At 40.2% G+C, this 8,038-nt stretch overlaps 2 protein-coding genes across 11 annotated transcripts in view; both read right to left on the bottom strand.

Moving 5' to 3' along the window:
• The window catches only part of FAM110B (family with sequence similarity 110 member B), an 80,055-nt gene that overhangs the window by 27,276 nt on the left and 44,741 nt on the right, over positions 1–8,038 (bottom strand). Inside the window, exon 1 of one of the 10 annotated variants that reach the window (XM_087890602.1) lies at positions 4,400–4,527. The exons of 8 other annotated variants lie outside the window; for them this stretch is intronic. The gene's annotated coding sequence lies outside the window, so the exon portion shown is untranslated. Of the gene's footprint in view, positions 1–2,469; positions 2,651–4,399; positions 4,528–8,038 lie in introns of those variants that run through there. One more of the 10 variants, XM_087890601.1, reaches the window with a different exon arrangement.
• Positions 1–8,038, bottom strand: part of UBXN2B (UBX domain protein 2B) — a 149,326-nt gene that overhangs the window by 96,828 nt on the left and 44,460 nt on the right. The gene's annotated exons all lie outside the window — the stretch shown is intronic.

The following is an 8,038-nucleotide window of genomic DNA, read 5'->3' as shown; positions in this document are numbered from 1 at the left end:
AGGTCGTAACTGTGAAAAATGGTCGTAAGTGACATTTTTCAGTGGTATTATAACTTTGAATGGTCACTAAATGAACTTACAGCCATTTGTTTAGTGACCGTTTGAAGTTATAATTTCATTTCATTTCAAGATCTATAACATCACCTGATCATATGAAGTTCAGGTAGTCTTCAATGGTTGCTTAACCATTTGAAGTTACGGCTGTTAGGAAAAGTTACTTATGAGCCATCCTCAAAATTACAACTGCCCCATCCCTCTTGCAATGTGATTGCATCTCATGCAATTTCAGGTTGCACTTGGCAACTTATTCATACTTTCAATTGGCTTCCAAGTAATCACTGAAATCATGTGGTCACCATTTGCTGGCAGGGAAGGCTGCAAGCTGCTGCTGCCTGCTGAAGGATGATTTCCCCATCCTTCTATCCAGGGGCCGGGTGGGGGAAACATCTTAGGTGGGTTGCAGAAACAAAGTTTGGATCACAAAGATCAATCAAAATAGACATGAACATTTTGTTCCAGTTCACTATGAAAAAGTTGAAACTGAAAAATGAAATGAAAAAAATAGTTCAGTACATAAGACACTCATGCCATGCACATGACAGGTCTCTTACATTACTTCTCATACTGGATTCAAAATGCTTTTGAACACAGCAGGAGATATATTTTACCCTAATGTCCAAGTTGTGGAATACCTATATGAATCTGAATACTCAGATAGGAAAAGACTTCTGAAATTATTCAACAGCACTTTTATATTTTATATTGGAATTAATATAAAAGTCAAGAATCACAGGAACTGGGTCTAAACCCCAAAAGATGGAGCTCCATAGACCATACCGCCTTTAAGGGTAATAATAAAGTTTTTATTTTTTATTTTTGACTTATCTTAATCCCCCCAACTTTAGTTTTTCCCCCCAATGGTAAAATGATTCTTTATTCCCAGCAATTGTCCATTGCCACCATGTAATATATTATTAATTTATGCTTAGTATCTCAAAATTCTATTTTGGAAGTTAAACTAAGTTCACAGCTTGGATGAGAATTAAATTTGAGATGCCATTCTGATTTATCTTATGGTGATACCAAGGAAAAGAAAACTATGCGTGTACACACACACACACAGAATATATAATACATACACACACACACACACACACTGTATATAATCTGTACATCCACATCCACACACATATATACACATATACACACATGTATTAGAAACTGAAACCTACAACTGAGCTGTGTTTGGTAAAATTTAATTAGAGAAAAACCTGAAATTAGGAGTAGAGATAAGATTTGAAACAAAAGCAAATAGTTCATTCTCCTGTTATCCAGACGCATGGTGGCTAAATGCCAGCTGGACAATCCGTGACCTAATGCACATTTACTTGGCCGTCAGCAGTCAAAACATTCCCAGGAGCAACTTCAAAGAACCCAATTTACAAAAAGCTCCACAGAAACAAACCATACTCATGTGCTAATGCCCACACATAAGAAAATAATTTACACCGAAGTAGTTCTCAGAGGTTTGTTATGAGGGTTTTCTTTTGTACGAAATGCAACTACACAACTAAAGATCTATTGTAACACTTCCTGCTTCAGCTGTTCCTTTAAATAATCAAGCAAGGTGCATACCTTCAATCAGCACACTTCTGAATAAGTTTGGATGAGTTACTGAGGAAATCTCAAGTATCGAGTCGCCTATAAACCAGAATCTAAAGGAGGGGGCGGAGGAAGAGAATCATAACATACTCTTCCCTTCTCAAAAAAATAAACCAGCCAAGCTTGTCAAAACGTTTCACTGCACCATCCAGTTATACCAAATTCCATTTTGCTACACGCCGGGAACAATCTTTGACATATACCACACATACACAAGCTTAAAACTACTATCTTGTAACAATACCTATGCAATGATGGATCTACTGCAATTGAAGTGAGTTCCTACTTAATAAGGAATTCGGAGGATCAAACAAAGAATCCACACACACATGCTGCAGACAGACAATAGAGCATATTAATCCAAGTTCCTGTCTTTGCATAAATAGGCTTATTGTTACTGCCTGGACTGAACTGAAGGCTACCTCCAGAATTATCCCTGATTAATGGTCATTATGTAGAAAAAATTCATTCTTCCTGAATGAAAAAAAGTTATATATGTTCTAATTCAGCTGTTGTTTACCCTTTTAAAAAAAAATCCAAACTAATACTAACACTCTTCTTATCACAACAAAAATAGGCAAGTGCCAGGGTCGAAGATTTCACGAGAGCCTTTCCCCCATGCAATAACAATATATTTTCCTGCTAAATCTTAAATATAATTATGTGTTTTGTTATGTGATGACCATTCCGGGAGGTTGCACATGTTAACGAAAACAGAAGAAAATTAGATAGATGACATGATTAACTGTATTCATTTCATGCATGGATGTGTTTTATGGGACGAGATAAAGACCTGAAAGTAATTACCATGAACTGAAACTCCTTCACTGACCTCTGCCTGCAGCCAGCAGTTGTTAAAATGCTGATAGGTTTATAATAAAGAGCAATTACTCTTTCTTCTGTATGCTTTCCTTTTATGCTACAGAAGAGTTCCTCCACCGTTGCATGAACACTATACCACTGTATCTATGTCTCTAATGCAGCATAAAGATTACTGGGGAAACCTATCAAATTGGAAAGCAGCAAATGTTGCCAGCCAATGGCAGAAAGGCACATGCAGAATCTAGCACATGCTCTCTGAGGCTTGGATACTGTCACTGTTGTTTAGCAGGCTGCTAATCTAATTATAGCCATTTGCTAGCACAGAACGATGAAAGGAGGGCACATGACCAAAAAAAAAAAATCAAATAAACCCCAAGACAGGTATATCCCTGTACAAGAATGGATGTAAGCATATGCACATGCATTCTAGTTTCTTTCATTGCAAGAAGTCCCGATTAGATAACCAGCTGACTTCAGCCGCTTTCTCATAATATTTGAAGTCCCAAATAGCATTCACCAATTTTGCATCAATTTTCTTAATAACCTGCAATTGTTATGTTATTAGCCTTAATTCTTTGCAACTCAAACTCTATATATTTATATAAGGTGTAGTTATGTACACTGAAACATTTAAGTGGGCAAAGTTGAACTATTCTGATTCTAGGTAAGTGGCCAACAGAATAAGGATGCACTTTGTATTAGCTTTATATTTAAACACAAGTCTCATGGACATGAGTAATAAAGAAGGGAGTGATGGAGCTTTCTGTACTTTCTCTGCATTCAGAAATCAAGTAGGATAGGGAAAGATAGGAAGCTTCTTTTCTCATATCTTTCCATCTCAACTTTGCTAAAACTACCAAACCAACCTGAATTAAAGACAACTGTTCTCAATGGCTACATGCATGTGTGTATGTGTACATACATGTAGAGTATGAGTAACCATATATCTGCCAAAAATTATAGTCCAAAGAGGCCCAGAGTAGATTATATATTAATCAAATTAGTAATTACTAATTTAGACCTATTGCATGCAAAATAAGTTTCTCCATTCATAAAATTGCTTTTCCCCATATGCCAATAATTCTTTCAGAAAAATAAACAAAACATAAGTTTTCTTCATTATTACTAAAAAGAGTTAAATTCACTCATGAAACAGTTCTCTCCATAGTCCATCTTCAGTGCATCTAAAGGTAGCTGTAGCTGCAATCAGTTGTATCTCTTTCCAGTGCTTTTCTTTTCAGTTTATACGTTATTTTATGTTATACAATACTTTATTTTACCATGAACATAAGACAGGTAATATTTTTTCACATATTGGGATGGATTTCAGTATTTACAAGACTAATATAAATATTTAGCTTGTGGCTACTGTCACATGCTTTTATCTTCCTACTGTGTATCTTTTGTGTGCCAGCAGAAGTTAGATTTGCAACTTCTTTGCAGCATCTAACATAAATGAAAACTTTTACAACATTAAAGCTAAATTAGCCAGTAAAGTGATTAACTTGGTGATGAAAAAGAATTTCATGTCCATTATACAAACAAATTCAGCAAAATAATATCCAACTTGACATAATTACTAACTCCCTTGACATGCAGAGAGAATGAATGAATGGAAATCATTTAATGAATAAATAGTGTATCTAGCTCCCATTTATTAACACTAATTTAATCATACATAGGACTGCAGACTCTGAAAATGATGCCTTTTAAAAAACCAAAATAACAAAAGTAAACAAGAAAAAAATTGGGCACTTGCAATCCAGGATTTATTTGTGAGCTATAATTTTCAGAAGTCCAACATGTATCAATCAGCTAAGGTGAAACATACTGAGGAATATCTGGAGAAGTACAGTTTCCTTATATTTATATAGAAGATATAGGTTAAGAAATTAAAATTCCCCTATGTATTTACCGATTATTTTAAACAAGTCTCTGCAAACTGTTAAAACTGTCATTATAATCTTTGGTTTGTAAGATAGGTATGTCACAACATCATTGTTCCATTTTCAGTGTCTGCCAACTAACGTTGTCTATAAATATCTGTGGAAGAAAGAGGAGATATCCCATTAGAGATGCTATTTTAATAAAGGGAAATAAGAACAGTTCTATAATGGATACCCTTTTTTAGCAGTCTTGGTTCAAAATACTTTGCAGCCTTAAATACTACAGGTAGTCCTCAAATTATGACCACAATTGAACCAAAACTTTCTGTCGCTAAGTGAGTGTTTTTTAAAGTGAGTTTTGCTCCATTTTACAACTTTTCTTGTCACATTTGTTAAGTGAATCACTGCAGTTGTTAAATTAGTAACACGGTTGTTAAGTGAATCTGGTTTTCCCACTGACTTTACTTGTCAGAAGGTTGCAAAAGGTGATCACATGACCCCGAGACACTGCAATGGTCAAAAATGCGAGTCAATTGTCAAGCATCCGAAGGTAAATCATGTGATCATGGGGATGGTGCAACGGTCATATGCGTGAAGACTGGTCATAAATCACCTATTTCAGTGCCGTTATAACTTTGAATGGTCATAAGTGAACTGTTGTAAATTGAGGACTACCTGTACAAACAAACTGGTTCCCATAACCCCAAAACCGTTTTCATATGAAAGTAAGGTAAAATGGCAGCAGAATTTTACTTTAAAGCTAGACACAGCAAATATACAGTTTTGGGAACAGAATAGGCATTGGTCTTACCTTGAATGCCGATTTTCAGAGATGCTGTGGCATCGTCCAGACATGGGTTGCTTCAGTTGGATTTTCTGTTGGCTGAGTCATAGTTTTTTTGACCACGCCCCTTGCTCCTCCCTTTCAGGCTCAGTTTCGGCGAAGACGGACCACAAGAAGATCTCCAACAGGAACCAACAACATTAGAGATAGGGACTGGTCCAATGCGGCAACTGGAAAAATAAACTCCTTGGACATAAGAAAAAGTCAAGTACAGGCCCTGAGACAGAGGGAGGGGATGGACGATGCCACAGCATCTTTGAAAATTGGCATTCAAGGTAAGACCAATGCCTATTTTCCAGTAATGGCTGTGGCATCATCCAGACATGGGACATACCAAAGTTTTGGCAGTCCTAAGGGGGGGATGCTAAAGGGCCTGGAGAGACCCCGGCCTGATGCACCTGTTGCAATACCCTCCTGCCAAATGACGCTTCAGCTGAAGCGAAAACATCTAACTTATAATGGTGAATAAATGGTGAAGGAGTGGACTAGGTGGCTGCCCTGCAGACCTCTTCAAGGGAGGCCTGAGTTGCCCAGGCCACTGAGGTAGCAGTACTCCGTGTGGAGTGAGCAGTAATGCGACCGGGGACAGGGATCGCCTGGGCTTGATATGCCAAGGCAATGCAAGCTCTGATCCAGCGACAAATTGTCACAGCAGAGACCTTACACCCTAATGAATTTGGTAAAAACGAAACAAATAAAGCCTCAGATTTTCTGAAAGGGGCTGTTCCTTTAATGTAGATTTTGAGAGCCCTCCGCACATCTAAAGTGTGCCACTTCTGCTCCAAGTCATGAGATGGCCTTGGACAAAAAATAGGGAGAACAACCTCCTGAGCCCTGTGAAAAGGGGAATTTACTTTTGGGATAAAGGAGGGGTCCAGGCATAAAACACAGTGTCTGGTCGGAAAACACATAGATCTTCTCTAAAAGAAAGGGCTGCCAGCTCAGATATGCATTGAGCTGACGTTATGGCCACTAGAAAGGCTACTTTGAGAGTGAGGAAATGGAGGTGGAGAGACTGACCAGGTCTGCAAACCATGGGCGATGTGGCCAATGGGGAGCCACGAGGATAATCTCTGCCCTGTCGGTGATAACTTTCCAAAGCAGGGCTTGGATTAGGGGTAGTGGAGGAAAGGCATAGTGAAGTCCGGGTGGCCATTTGAGTCAGAGAGCATTGACCCCTTCCACCCCCTGTGTCGGGAATCAAGGAAGTTGGTTGTTCAGGTTCGTTGCGAATAAATCGATGGTTAGAGTCCCGAACCTGTTGCATATCTTTTGGAATATGTTTGGATGGAGTTGCCACTCGGCGTTGTTCACCTGAGTCCTACTGAGAAAATCTGCTTGGATGTTTTCCGTCCCCGCTATGTGGTCCGCTTGAATGGATAGGAGATGTTGCTTGGCCCACTTGCCAAATCGAAATGATTTCTCCATTAGTCGCCCCCCTTGACGATTGACATGTGCCTTTGCAGCAATGTTGTCTGTCAATATCAGGACATGGCGGCTTTGTACAGTCCGTTGAAAATGTCTGAGGGCTAGGCGAATGGCCTTCAACTCTAGCCAATTGATAGGGTTGGATAGATCTTTGTCTGACCAATGGCCTTGCGCTACCTGCGATTCGAGATGGGCTCCCCAGCTGGACAGGCTGACATCTGTAGTGAGAACAAGTCTGTCGTGATCTGCAAAGAGACATCCCTTGTCTAGAGAAGGCGATGCCCACCAATGTAGTAAACGCCTGAGAGGGGAACTCTGACTGTGGTCATGGTTGAGCCTGACGCTTTCGCTGGAAGGGAAGCAGGAACCACTGTACATGTCGAGCATGAAGGCACGCCTAGGGAACGATCTGAACACATGAGACCATCCTGCCTAGGAGTCTGGACAAAGTGGTCAAGGAAACTGACAGGTTTCTGTGAATTTGGGTCACCAATTCCCGTATGTCGGACCTTCGTTCCAAGGACAGGTAGGCTGCTCCCTGCATCGAATCGATGATGGCACCAAGATGGACAATTCTGGTGACCAGAACTAACTGGCTTTTCTTGTAGTTGACTAGGAACCCGTGGTCGTTCAAGGTCCGAATTGTGAGATCCAGATCTTTTAAGGCTCGGTCGTAAGAATGAGCCTGAATTAGAATGTCATCCAGATATGCCTGGAGTCTGACCGGTTTCAGCCATAGGTGGGCTGCTACGACCACCAGGATCTTTGTAAAACACTTTGGGTCCGAGGCCAGTCCAAAGGGAAGAGCCCTTTGCAGATGGGTATTGCAGATGTTTGCCTGCATAGCTGAAGCGCAGGTATTTTCGATGTGCTGGCAGAATGGGAATGTGAAGGTAAGCCTCCATGAGATCTATAGAAACTAGAAAATCAATGGGACAAATCCCTTGAAGAATAGAGGTTCGTGAGCACATTTTGAATCTGCGGTAGACTATGTATGAATGAGGGACTTTAGATCTAGAATTGCTCTCCATCTCCCCAAATGCTTTGGAACTACAAAAAGGATAGAGTAATAGCCCTGCTTCCATTGACTTTGAGGAACCTCCTCTATAGCGGAGGTGTTGAACAGCTTGTTCCATTTGCTGTCTTCTGGTCTTGCTGTTTGAAGGAGGGCACTGAATAAAGCGGTTTGGAGGGTGGGAGAGAAATTCTAGAGGAAGGCCGAATTTTACTACCGAGAGGAACCAAAGATCTGGTGTTGAGCTTTCCCACCTGTCCGCAAAGAGGGCCAGGCAGTCTCCAATTGGAGTAGTGGGCGGTGAGTCATTTATGACCGCGGGATTGGCGGTAGCCAGAACTGCAAAAAGATTGCTTAGACTGTGGGAATTGTTTGGTCCTT

Source organism: Pantherophis guttatus, chromosome 3 (genome assembly GCF_059756535.1).
Source record: "Pantherophis guttatus breed Tessera chromosome 3, ASM5975653v1, whole genome shotgun sequence".
NCBI classification, from domain to species: Eukaryota; Metazoa; Chordata; class Lepidosauria; order Squamata; family Colubridae; genus Pantherophis; species Pantherophis guttatus.
The sequence above is the reverse complement of the archived record's forward strand: the minus strand, read 5'-3'. Positions and strand labels throughout refer to the sequence as shown.